The sequence below is a fragment of the Poecilia reticulata genome, chromosome 15 (assembly GCF_904066995.2).
Source record: "Poecilia reticulata chromosome 15, P_reticulata-male-v2, whole genome shotgun sequence".
NCBI lineage: Eukaryota > Metazoa > Chordata > Actinopteri > Cyprinodontiformes > Poeciliidae > Poecilia > Poecilia reticulata.
The window spans coordinates 2,495,875-2,510,591 of NC_088844.1; positions in this window are offsets into that span (position 1 = coordinate 2,495,875).

Below are 14,717 nucleotides of genomic sequence, written 5' to 3' on the forward strand. Positions count from 1 at the left end.
TTGACACTTTCTAAGAGTTAAGGTACTAACTCTCCAAAAAGAGTTAAATTAACACTTTCTGGTGTGGACCCATATAGACACTTTAAAAGTGTTGAAATCAAATCTGACAGAGTTAATCTGGGCCTCCTGGATTTGCTGTGTACATGGTGGGATTACAACCCATGCCTCATTGTCTCGTGTTGGGCAGCAGCCTGTCGGCTCCTGCTGTAGTTTATTGGTTAAAACATGAGTATGAGCTGTGCTGAAAAACAGGAAGCAAGACATGCTGCCTATAGCTGAACTCTAATTACTGGAGCAACATGCTGCTGATGGGCTTACAGCTTTCTCTCATTTTAAATTTACTTTGATGGATCAGTTCTTTGATCAAATCCCTAAACTCTGACGTTCATGCGTCATGAGGTTGTTGTTTAGTTCTGGATAAGTTCTATGTCAACAGATGAAATGCAAATGAGCTGCTTTCAAACATTAAGCTGTTTTAGCAAAATGCAACAAACTACTTTTTGTGTCTATTTCTAATCAAGACTAACAGCTTTTAGGATGGCTCCACATCATCCCTGTTGTGTGAATTTAGCTGGAATGTTTTGTGTGGCTGAAAAGCAACTCCGTTTGTTTGGGAAAAACAGCCAAATGTCCATCAAGAATTATAGGAACTAGCTGATGGCTAAAAAAACAGCCATTGTTGGCATTTTTCTAAGGAACACAGCTGCATTTCCTTACACGTGCACAAAAATTTGTTCTGCTAATGGTGAAAAAACACAACTTTGCAATTGCAGTTTCAATTAGGTAAAAAAAATCACACTTGAATAAACTTGTTCACGTAATACATCACTGAAAAACATGCAGCGCTGTCATCCTACTGCCACTCATTGTCTTCTTCTTCTGAAGTTGTTTGTTTATCTGTCAGCCTTTACAGTGTAGAAAAGTGGATTAGACAAAACATTCAAATCTGTCCACCAAGTTATTGTTTTACAAATTCTTGAAGTTGTTTACCTTACAATTATTCCATCTTGGGGGGACAAACTTAATTATTAAAGTTAATAAAAATGTTCAAGCTGTTGACAAGAGAATTCAAAGTTTTACTAGCATTTATGAGGCTGTGGCCCTCTGATCATCATGGCTCCTAATGCAACGTTCAGTGAAACTAAGCTGAGCGTTGGCACAGAGGGAACAGAGAGCCCATTACATATTAGTGCTCGACTGTTTTCAAAGAGTCAACTAGACAGTTGGATGTAAATAATGCCCTTTGGGAGCATAAAGTGACGGTTGTAGTTAGCAGGGTTACACATTCACTTTGCATGAAAGTTTTACTAGGTTTGGGATGTTACTTAGAATTAATTTAACTATTAATTCCTGTTCCAGGGATTCCTCCCGTTAATCTCTAAAATTGTCTAAACCACTTTGTCTGTCTGTTCATTTTCAGTATTTAAAGGTTTGTACAAGATTTTCAATTAAAAATCCACAGATGTCTGAGTTTTGACCTCAGAGCACAGTTCTCTGAGGATTTTATGATAAATTTCACATTTTATTACATGTTTGAAGCTTAGGAGGTTGTTTTATTCTCTCAACCTGTTTTAAATGTTTGTACAACTAGATCCGACTGTCTGCTGTTCACTGGCCTGCGACGGCATTTGCTGCTTGTTCTTCATAGATTTGCTGTCATAAATCTATGAAGATTCAATAACAACAGATGACAAGCAAATGTAATAATCAAGTGACCAGTGAACGCAATTTCAAGGTGCTGTTTGTGAAGCTGCACTGTCAAAAAATAACAGCAATAATTTGGATTATTTAAGTTGTCATAAGAAACAAAATTCATTCTTCAGTCATGTTTTCACCATCGTTAACTTATAAATGCTACAGTTTCAAACCAAATATTTCATTAGCAAGCTAAATATCCATCCATCCATTCATTTTCTTGCACCCTTGTCCCTTAGTGGGGTCGGGAGGGTTGCTGGACTGTGGGAGGAAACCGGAGTACCCGGAGAAAACCCACGCATGCACAGGGAGAACATGCAAACTCCTTGCAGAAAGACCCCAGGCCTGGAATTGAACCCAGAACCTTCTTGCTGCAAGGCAACAGCTCTACCAACTGCGCCACTGTGCAGCCCCAAGCTAAATATCGAGCTTCAAACTCAACATATTAGAAAGCTAAATATTGATTACTGGCAAATAAATTTGCATATTAGCTAAAAATTTAGTTCCAGATTGAATATTTACTTTGGGGCTAAATATTTAGTTTGAAGCTAAATATTTAGTTACTGTGCTAAGTATTGAGCTTTAAAACCAAAAATTTGGCATAGGAACTTAATATTTAATTTGAAGCTTAACAAAAAAATTGACACTAAATATTTAGCTTGCTAGTTAAATATTTATTTTTAAATTGTGACGTGTAAGTGAATGGGTAATATGGTGAAAGTATGAAAGACTAAATACATTTATTTCTTGATTGAGTAAATTTACAAATGGCACCTCATAGTTAGTCACGTTGGATTTCATTTTTGGAGTTTTATAAAAAAGGGGTCTGGATACAATTGGAAACTATGTATTTGACATTTATTTTAGTAAAAGACACCTTTTCTTCACAGTAACAAACTACTTTTTGTTGGTTTATCTCATAAATAAAAGATTCTGAAGGAAAAATGTGCTTTAAAACTGAGTCTTAAAGGCATGTATCCATTCATCTGCACAGATCTGACAATATCTGTAACTTTCAATGAGGCAACACTGTTTACAAATTGAGTAATAAAAGGAAATTCATTTGCAATTTGAAAAGGGCACTTTTTGCATTAAAACCATAAGTTTGTAGTCTTAATCAGCATAGCACCACTGCTGCCGAAGGCTTTTAAATCTTCACTCAGTGCAATTTTCACCTTAAATGACACACACGGATGCTCAATATCCGGGTCACGTCTGCACTCAGACATCCGACTGAAACATCTGTCCCAAGATTGGCCTCCCCCAGAATATTAAGAAGGTCACAGGTCTTAAAATCGGATTAAATACGACACCTCCTCTCTATAGGGACATTCTGGAAGGAGAAAATTGCTAAAAATGTTATTATTACTTATGCACTGGGCCAAACCTTTAAGCACCTTAGATGGGAAATCTTTATGTAATTGGGTCTCCACTGCACAGAAAACGGGCCGTACACATTCACGTTGTCAAACACACAAACATGACCTTTTTGTTCACTAACGGGTTGAATGGAATAGAGCAACAAATCAAAGGCAGTCTTTTGGACTTTGGCATATTGACAACTTCCCAGCAGGTAGAGAATTCAATTCAATAAACCATCTCCTTCCAGAACAGAAATCCATTTGGCTCCAACCTTTCAATTTATCACCCAAAAGCAAGGAAAAAAAATCTAATGTAAGAAAGACGCCAAGGAGACATAAAAATACAACCTTCCCCTGAATAAAATTGGATCCAAATATTCTTATTAGACTTTTTTGTACATACAATTTAGATTCTTAAGGTACTTTTCTTTCATAAAATGCTTCAACAGACAAACAAAATGATTTCTGCTTAAAAATGTTGTACCCAACAAAAAACGTGTGCAGCTTCCCTGTGTAAAACGTCCTCTCATTTCCAGGTACAAAGGGAAGCTGCGGGCCACAAAGGTGACAGAGAGGAGGACGCCTGCCTCAAAGACATATGGGACAACCGGGCCGTGATGAGATGAGATCCGACAGCCAAAGCGTTCCCCGGAGATCCAACGGGTTGAGCAATTGCTGCATAATCGTGTGCGAGCAGAAGGGAGGTCCTCTGAGTCAGTTGATACTGTTGGTACGCTCACACATAGTCAGGTTTGGACTAAAAATGAGTGGACATTTTGTCTTTCAATGAAAAGAGTGAAGTCTTACATGGAGAGAAGTGAAAGTCATTAGTTTCATATTCAGCGTTATCTGAAATGTACTCACAATTTCTGCTTCTTTTTGCTTTTAAAGACTTTTGAAATGGTATTGGTTGTCTTAGAAAAGGTATTTGTCTTATTAATATGTAAACTTAAACATTTTTTGTGTGGGCATTGTAGCTACCTTGTGGTGCATAATTGGGAACAGGAAGAAAAATTATAGGCAGCTCATCAATGTTTATATATAAACATATGTAAACAAGTGTGGTGCCATCTTCATTCTGGAATCCCAAAATAAAATCCAGCCCAAAGCATTTCGCATAGAAATCGCCCAGTTAGTAAATATCAATATAAACCCTGCTGTTCTGTGAAGACCTCAGAGGTCTGTTAGAAGGTTAGTGAGGAAATGGCGCCACAAAGAACGAGGAATACAGCAGACAGGTCAGGGTTAAGATGTGAAAAAGGTCAAATTTATTAGGTGCAGCAGTGGTGCAGGGGTAAAGCATGTGACCCTTGGACGGAGCCCTCAGTCCACAACATGGCCGTAACGGGCTCGAGTCCCAGCCTGTTGACCTTTGCTGCTTGTCTTCCCCTCCCTCACAATCCACTTTACTGCCACTTCACTTTCAAATAAAGCCACTAAAGCAGACTAGTTGTCGGGTCTCCTGTCTGGTTTTTTTAGCTTTAGTGACACATGTTGCTACTTTTTGCACTGCTGTTTCGACATCAGCCTAATTTCACATAAAAGCATGCTAAACTATATTTAAAGCTGTGGACATCCGTCTAACTAACCTGGATTTTCCTCCTTACAACTAAAATGCTTTTCAGTTCTTTATAACGTTCACAGTAAAAGAGAGTCTAGCTGCTCCCAGGCAGCAACCTGTTAAACAGAGCAACTCTAAAAAACAGGCTTTATTAGCCTTTTTACTAAAGCCTCCTTTTGTGGTTGAACTTACAAAGCATAAGACATAAGTTGAGTGGCACAGATCAGCATTTTTAACTTGGCTCACACGGATATTTGTTGGGCGAGAGGAAGCTGCAAACAACACCTTGCTGGTTAAATGGCATTCTAGCAACAGCATGTTCCCCACTTAGCAACAGGTCTCTATCTTTAGCTTCTCTGAAATCTGCCTTCCTAGCTTTCCATTTGACTCAGATAAAATTAAGCATTTCTAGGAAATTAAGACAGAGCATTTAGGACCACACTAAAATTAAGGGTTGGCACGTTTTTACTAAGTGTAAGTCTCAAAAATAGAACGACTTGGCCAAAACAATTGTAGTTGCTATATTTAACTGCTGTTTCTACTATTTCGTCTCAGTAACAACTTCTTTACTGGAAACACTGGCTGTGTTTCTATTACAAATGTGTGCAAATCTTTGTTTTTATTCTGCTAATGATACAATGCAATTGTGGTGTTTCCATTAAATAAGAAATGAAGTGAAAATCATACGTGAATAAGTTTGATCAAGTGATAAGTCATTATAAATCATGGCATCAACAGATGTAAACAGTTACATGAGATATAGCCAAAATTCAGACATGTGTTTTTCACCTCGCAGCGATCAGAGGAGACGTTGGCGACTTATTCAGGTATTGGAGCAACAAGCCCCACCTACATGAATCGGTGTTTTGGGGAAATAGTAGTTGGCCATTTTATAGAAGAGCTGTGGATTCGACACGTTGGAATGACAAAATCAACTTTTTATGAAGTGTGATGCCGCAAGAGCTCTGGTGGAGCCAGCTGCACTTTGTCCCAAAAAAAAAAACTAAAGCAAACCATCATCCTACTATCGCCAGTAATCCTACTATTGCTAGTAATAACATCTTGTTATTAATCAAGTGACTCAACTGCAATGGAAACAAAAAAGGTTTCCGTTGCAGTTTTGCGAAATACATCTATTTTGATACAGTCAAAAAACACATGATCCTAGCGCAAAAAGCATTTTAGTGAAAAACTTGACTTTTTGGAAACTGATGTGTTTCCATTAAGCCCATTTACTTTCATGATTTCAATTTGCACAATTCTATTGTCAAAGGAAACACAACTAATGTCAGGAGAAAGCAAGACAGACATGAATAAAATGTAAAAATGGCTCCACTGTTGTCGACAACACAAGGCTAAAGTGGATACGCACAAAGTAAGCTTCTACATCATGGCTTTTACCATGGACTGGATACCCAGTCCATGAACATACTGGTTTATGAAGACCTCAGTTATTGTCACCAAAAAAAACTGTGTATGTGGTTGAGAAGTGCAAACCTGGACTGGTTTATTTATTACTACAAGTGCTTCTGGTTTGTCCTGATGACATCCATCAATGGAAATCAAATTCTAGTATTTTGGTTGTTCTCTGTTTTCTTGTCTAGCTGTATTTTTGCCTGGCTCTGTGTAACTTGGGATTCAAATTGCCTTGTTAAGCTTGGGTTCACTAGCTCAGGAACTGAATGTTTTGTTTTGCTATAACTATGCTTGTAATTATCCGTGTACATTTCGCATTTGTGTGCAAGTCAGAATGTGAAGAGCTTTTAAATGATTTTTTTTATTTTTTTAACTGGCCTTGCCTGTAGAAATTTACCCCATTTTCTGCTGGAACGGGGAAAAAAGTCCTGCAGCTGTTACAGAGCCGTTTAGAATTTCACTGCACTTCATTTCCACAGCATAAATGAATCCTCCCCACGCTGTCGAGTAATTGAATGTTCACATGGCATTACGGGATGTTAGGGGAAGGCGAATTTGTGTTCTCGGTCAGTTTGATACGCAATAAAGAGAGTTGTTGCCCCATTCAGCGTATCTCAGTTCATTACTTTTCTCTTTTGTCTGTTCCTTCTACTGTCTTATGGAACTGTATCACGAAGATGGTGGGAATAAGATTTTTTTTCTGTCTCCTTTTGCAAGGCCAACTATTTATGTGGACATGTGGGTGTGTGCTCCAATTACTGAAGACGAGTGAGTTCGTGACTTTCACTTACAGAATACTGAACTGCATCGTGATTCCTCTCCAAGACTGGTTATGTAAATGATTACTGATCAGATAATTACAGTTTGTGTTGCTTATAGTTTCTTAAGTTCATTCATACAGTTTACCAAGGGAATAAAACTTTTGAACAAAAGGAGTCTGAAACAAATTCTTACTCATTTCACCAATAATTAGAGAAGGGATGCAACAATAACTTACCAATTATATTTGTATTACATGAGGATACAAAAATAAGAAATTACGAGTATAAAATCATCTGAATGTCATAAAAATGTGGATTTAAAAGGTACTCAAAAGGTACTCCTTATCCTTTCACAATAATGATAAATAGTTTATTTTTTTTTTACTTTTTTTTGTCATCAATAATCCGTAATTTCTACTACTACCCGTTTTGATTGTTATCAACTCATTTAATGGCTGTTATGTAGCCATCATCCCTATAAGCTGCCTTGAAACTGTCCCTTCTTTTTTTGCCATGGGATAGTATAGCTTTATTACCATAGCCTGAAGTAAGCTGAATAGCTGCTGCCTGCTGGGAAGTAATTCAATTTGTTGGTTTGTCCTTGGACCAAACTCTAACTAATTTACTTACCTCCGAAATTAAGAAAGCAAGTTTCTCTAGGTGCTTTCAATAAAAGCAATTTCTTCAGCAGTGAATATGTGAAAGATGACAGAGGTTTTGGTTGCAGAGTTGAATGAATAACCACAATAAACCTTAAAGTTAATTATGATCATATTCCAGATCCTGCTGCGGACTAGGGAGCGACACAGAGAAGCAAAGGCAAAGATTAGGGCTGGGGGCTATGGGAATTACTGTGATCAATGGTCATCGCAACAACTAATGAGAAGGGCTTGTGTGAGCATGCTGGTATAAATATAGATCAGTGATTATTGATCCTGGTGGCCCTGGACTGATAGTCCTGATGGTTTCTCTTGCACGGATCTATTTAGGAAATGTGTTTCACCTGGGATGTCAGCTCTAATTGAGTATCAGCACCGTAAAGGTGCAAGTATGTAGCATAAATGTAGAGAATTAGAAGGTGTGTATGATGCCAGTTTGCTGTGATCCCCTTTAAGCTGCTGTTTTGCAAGCACATGCAACACAACAAGGAAAGTGTTGCTCAGCTGACAATAAAACATCATTTAGGTTGTTTTACATGTTATTTTACACACTGCACATGTACAGTGACATTTGCTATGATGCTAACTTACATTTCATAGTCTGTAGCAGCTGACAACAGAAAACTGAGACAGAGAGTGGTCTGCTGCTGTCAATACAATGTCCAGCCATAAGTTTGTTATGGCATGTTTTCGGCACCAAAATTATTAGGCCAGCACTGGTACCTGAGTAACTGGTGTTGGCAAATGAGAAGGAGACTACTCACTCTGCATTAGCTTTGAAGGAGCTAATGACTAGCATACCTACTCTGGTCACCCACTGAATTGCCTACGTCAAGCAATTCAGTGGCTAATGCTAGCTAGTGGCTAATGCTAGCCTTGGGCATGCTAGCATTAGTCTTGGGTAACACAACTGAGTAGTCTCCTTCTCATTTTCCACGCCAAATGAGATAAGGAAAACTTTATCAAGAGAAATGATTAGCATACAATATCTTTATGAGGCATATACTAGATGAATTGACTGTTCTTTTGATAGTTTACATCTAGCACAAACATTCTGTAAAAATAGAGCTGAAACTGGCTTCAGAAGGGTGGTTCCACCAGGCCCGGTGACACCGATGCATGGCAGCCTCGCTTCTGTCAGGCTACCCCAGGGCAGCTGTGGCTACTATCTAGTAGCTTGCCACCAACAGCATGCGAGTATGTGCGTAAATGGGTGAATGACTGTGGTGTGAAGTGCTTTGAGGTGCTTGGACTCTATAAGGCCCTATACAAGCACAAACCCATTTACCTTGAGTGTAGGGTTGCCACCTTTCAGAAATTAAAATAAGGGACCAGTATGTGTAAAGTGGGGGGGTTGGAGTGCTGCTGCTGCGGTGGCAGCGTGTCGGTTAGTGTGTGTGTTACCCAGAAAGTAGTTGGGCACAATATCGCAACACTAACACCGTGAGTCAAACAATGACTGGGGCAGCCTACTATATAAAGTACTCGGGGACCACTTTTATTATTACGCATCCACATTTGTAAAATACGGAACAAATTGCGTCCCATATCGGTTCAATACGAGACGCTACATTTAACAGCCAATCATGGGATGGTTCCGTATTTTGACGGGATGGGTGGCAACCCTACTTGAGTATCTCAATTGGCTGTAGTTTATAAACTTCAATACTTAAGGCTCTTTGAACATGGAATAAATTGTTCTACACTAAAAGCACAATATTTAATACCCAGTTCATGATTTGTAAAACCTTTATTTGATAAGGGAAAGTTCCATATTGTTAGATTATGATATCCTTCATTGGTGTTCACAATGTACCGAGTTGAGTGCCTTAGTGTGAGACCTTGAGCTCAAGCACATGTGGGTTATGTAGCAGGTCATTGGTTCAGAAAATAAGAACAAATTGATTTAGGATTTTGGAGTAACCCAGTAAAGTCTGATTTAATAAATGCATTTGCATGACTTTTAGCTTGACTTATGAGGCTGAAATAAAACTATTCTGTAAAAAGAGTTATTGATGACAATCATCCAGGATGGTACGAGCAGTTGTATGGTTGGAGGACAATCACTTTTCCAAATAGAGCCAGGTTGGTTTGAATAGGTTTTTAGCTATCTTTTGTATTAACTCAGGTTTCCTTTGTATGATATTCAAATTTGTTTGATGAGCCGAAGTTGAAAATATGTTTTCACAGCACTATGCATCTCTTGTGACATTTCAAAGGAAGCATGTCTTGACCTTTGTGACTCTCAATGCAAAAACCTTGTTTTCATATCAAAACATGTCTGCTCTGTCCGTAACAACTTCAAACAATTTGAAATGCTCACACTGTGATTGCTCAAGTTGTTTCAGGGATTATGTTGTAGCACCGTTATTTGATACTTTCTCTGTGACAATTGGTTATTGCAAATAGTGCTCTGTAGTGCCAACCTGAAGGTAAAATTCAAAAGGACAGCATAATGTGTGTAGATTAGATGTGACTTAAAAATATTGACTTAACACCTTGATATTGGGCCTCTGTCTCTTTAAAAACTCTTCCTCTTTCTGAAACTCCGCCTTCAGGAAGTCATCAAAACTTGGTTCCGTTATTAAACCTTTAACAACTTCTTTACCAGCGTTGCATTTAGAAGTAGCTCCTATAAAGAGCTCAGCAGTTCCACCAGGTGTTTGCTAATTGCTCCTGGCTAGTCTGAAGGAGCAGATTGTGGGAGTCATGGAGGAGGGCCACTCTGTGAGGTGATAGCTTGGAGAGTTCTCCAAGCTATCAATTAAGTTTTCATTTAATTGTTTTTTGTCAATTAATAAATAGTGCTCAAGTTTTTGGTGAAACTTGGTAGCCAATGGAAGTTATTTTTTGAGACATCATAGATGCCACTACTGTTGAATTTCTGTATGGTCTTTGACTGAACCGTTCTAATGCAGAAATTTGCTTTGAGCTAAACCATTCCATGTTATGATCTTTGGGTGTTTTTGTTTTGATCATTCTTTTTTCGTTTTGCTATTTTAGTTTATTTCTTTGCATTACTTAATTTATACATTTATTTTTATTGCATGTACATTGTACTTGTTTCCTTAGCGTTTTATCTTGCTGAGTGTTCGAGCTGCTGTCTGCATTTCGATCCAACTCCAACACCACCACACACAACATGCCATTGTAGTGCAGTCACTTTTCAAGATTTCTTAAAACCAGCTTACCTATTCCCTCACCTTTACACTGTCTTGTTGGTCTATCACAGAAAATCTCAATAAAATATGTTGTGGTTGTAACATAATCTGGAAAAGGTCAAGAGTTGTGAATACAGTACATTCACAAGGCCCTGCAGCACTCAACTATGTTATATTCAGTGTATTTATAACCTGAGGAGTGGCAGTCATTTAATGTCCCGCCATAAAAGCTGAGGATTGAATCTAATTAGAGAAGCCACGGTTTGCCAAGTTTGTTGACAGATAATCAATTACTGCCGTTTTCATCCATTAAAAAGGAGCTGCTACCCAACCTACCGCTTGAACAACCACTGTCAATCAAACCAGCTCCTTTAGTGAGTCTCTACTGCAAATGAAAAGTGCGAGCTACCTTTTTGCCCCTGTCCCAAAGGTTTTACACATAAAAGACCAGAATGTCTCTGGAAAACATTGGACCAGACGTGGAAGTATAAACAGTTTCCCTCTTTATTTTCCAATACTTTGATCACAGGATGTCAACGGCTCAATGCCAAACTTCGTTTCATTTCTCTTACCTGATTCTTTCGACCGCATTGCTTCACAGTTGTTGTTCATCAAACTTTCATTCCCTCCTTTGTTTTCAACCCCCCAGCTATGTTCACCCCACCGGGCATGGAGGCATTGTTTAGCTCCGCTCTCGTTTGATGAACTGTAGGTTCCACATCAGGGGTCAACAGCAGCCAGTAGCGCCTCTCACTAATGCTTCTTGACTGCCATTGACCCACTTACATTGTAATGAGAGCTGGCAATCTCTTCTCAGACTGATAGACGGAGAGTTTTACCAAAGAGGATTCAGAATCTGACAAAGATCTGAAGACTTCAGAATGACTGACCTAATTCCAAAAGAATCTTGCATGAACTCCATTCGGCATTCACTTTCAAATAAAACACACAAACATTCTTTGTCGAAATTGATGAAGAACGGGCATGATTGGTCATTTAAATTGCATTTTGTGATTCATACTTTAAATGAGAAACTTGTCAAAGTTTTTGAAGGCTATCAAACAGTTTGGAATAAACATAATAAAGCCCCTTTTTAAGGTCTGAACTTCCAGCAGGTATCTATTTTCCAGGTCAGTCAGTTTCTTGCATTTCAGAGCTGCAGGTTAATAGGAGCATTGCATGAAAGTACGTCTGAACTTTCTGAATGACAGACACTCACTCATCTTCCCCTTTCTATCATTCCACTCTTCAGAGTGGAAATAGCCTAAATGAGTAGATGAGGTGTAAGCGATGAACTACCCATTATCGTCCTGCAAATGAGACACAACCTGACTAATTTACGATAGCAGTGAGTTTCGGTTAGCTTCGTAGCAAACAGTGATGAAGGTTTGTTTATCAGTTAAAGCCAGTTGCCTTTAAAAATTTCCATTTGGTGTCCTTGTAAATCAGCGACATACTCAGTAGGATAACCAAAATGTGTTTGAACCTCAAGAGGCTTTGAGACACACCACATGCTTTTTAGTCTCACTGTGGGCTGCACAGCGGCGCAGTTCATAGAGCTGTTGCCTTGCAGCAAGAAGGTTCTGGGTTTGATTCAGGCCTGGGGTCTTTCTGCATCCCTAGGTGTGAGTCTGTGTGTATGGTTGTTTGTCCTGTCTGTCTCTGTGTTGCCCCGCGACAGACTGATGACCAGTCCAGGGTGACCCTGCCTCTTGCCCAGAACGTTAGCTGGAGATAAGCACCAGCTAGTAGCCGATGGTTGTTATCCTGAATTATGTAATTCTGTGTTCGATCCTTCGATTCCCACCATCAGTTGACCATATTTAACTGTTCTCTTTAGAGTTCTAATGTTAAAGTGGCCCCGCCCCTTAGAAGCTGTATCTACGCCTGTCAAACTTTCTGTAGCTCATAGAGCGTTAGCCCGTGATGAGAGGGATAGCTTGTATATCAGCTCGTGCTAGTGACTCGTTTTGGAGCAATACCTGTGCCATATCATCAAGAGGTGTCTGGCCAAGTGACTGCTGTATGGATTAGCCATTATTCAGAGCTTTAGGTATGAACTATATAATGTTAGACATTAAATTCTTGGAGCACAGAAAGGATACATTCAGGAGGGACAAATGTAAAAAAAAAAAAAAGTATTGCGTTCATAAAAGAAGCACATCTTTTCTCATATATGCTGAGAAAAGAACAGGCATACAAGATCTCTAGTACTGGGTCTCCATGTACCAACTTCCCTTCCTTATTCCATGTGGGTGTCCCATGTGATATGTCATTTGTTATCTCCCCTCACTGTTTTACAGTTTACATGTTGTTCATCCTGCATCGCAGTGAGAGAAGAGGCCGTGCTGGAGAGATCCCACAGTGAGAGCCCAGATATGTCTGCTCAGCCATAACGTAGCACAAGATGTTTTTCCGATGGGACGTTGTGGCTCTGAGGATGAGTGTTGACAGTATGAGATGTCAGCTTCACGTTGTGCTGCTGAGAGATATTCTGAAGCCAGCAACCCTGCACAGTCCTTCTGAAACTGCCAAAGCTCCAGAAAAATGCTGCCATCTCTATGCAGCAGAATCCTGTAAATTATTTTGGTTTTGCTATCAAACAGATTGTACAATAAATAGAAATTTTGAATTTGAATTAGGGATGCAAACAATTAATCAACTTACAATTGATTGTCGATTTAATAGTTTATCAATATAAAATTTGTTCCAATCTAAAAATGTCCACTTGTGACTTCTTTTAATTGTAGTTTCACTGCCATCCAGAAGAGGGCAGCACTGGTCATCCTTAAATCCAGCCAGTGGATACAGAATTAAAGATGGCGGGATCATACTGAAATGGAAAAGAGAAACAGTCCAAGTAGAGTCCAGTTTGGGTTGCAAAGTGTGCTTTAAGTGGTTCTATTGAGAAATACTACCACTTTAACTGTTTTACATGACCTGAGCTAGCTTAAACGTTTTAATCCAACTCTGTCTCTGCACGACGTTGCTCTCTCTCTCGGTTTGAATCCTCCAATTCAGTAACTGTCCACAGATATGGAAATGTTATTGCTACTTGTTAAAGTTCATTTTTAAAAGTCGGTCTTTTGCGGTTAATGCACCAGCATAGCATGATAACCAGCTATTAAAAGTCATATTTCCGTTGCCACAATGTTTGTTCATATTTCTTTACAAACGCTGAATGGGTTTATAGGTCACCACTTAAAATAACCCAAAACCTGCACTTGAAACAACTGAGTTAATACTTTAAAAATTCATTTCCAAGTTTAATTAATTGATAGAAATGTGTTGCCACAACCTTTTGGTAAATTAATGTTATTTCAACTTATTTCTGTTATTAAGATGTACTGTTAGGTTCTACTGTGTAGTGAAACAATATGTTGTTTTGTTAGTGGTTGGTGCAGGTCAGTGACATGCGGTCATGGAAAAATAATATAATTTATAAAGATATTTTCACCCTGTGGTTTATACTATAAAGTACCTATTTTTTCCATTTAATTTAACCAAATCTGATTATTTTTTTCTTAAAAATCGCAGAATTTTCCCATTCAAATGCTTTGAAGCGAAGCCGGTGAGGCAGCAGTGAGTTGTGCCTCACCTGGGATTGCGCAACCTCTCGCTAACTGCACCGGTTGCCATTCTATGAGAGCATGCTCCTCCTGTCTGTACATCGCCAACAAAATGGTTAAAAACATTTAATGTATGAACTGATTTTCCATGATTTAGCTTATGTATTTAATATACTATGTTTTTATTGTCACCAACTCTGTGTGTAATGTGTTTTGTGTGCTGAGGAGCGATCAGAAACGGCAGAGAACAGATTCGAGGTGAGGCAGGCAGTTCTCGTGCCTCATCGCTGGGGGCGCTCATGATCCCAGATATTGTGACTCCACAACTGCAGAGTAAGAGACGGTAACAGCGAGCTAGCCATACAGAAGCTGCGCTGATACAGAGAGCGAGAAAGACGTGGTTTTGAGTCTCCCTTTGCTGTTAAGCTCAGCACGAAATTAATAATATCTACATGTCTAAGTTTGATTGAGATAACGGAATTATTCTGCGGCGATGTGGCTAAACATCACATGATAAAGAATAGCCTTTTTGCC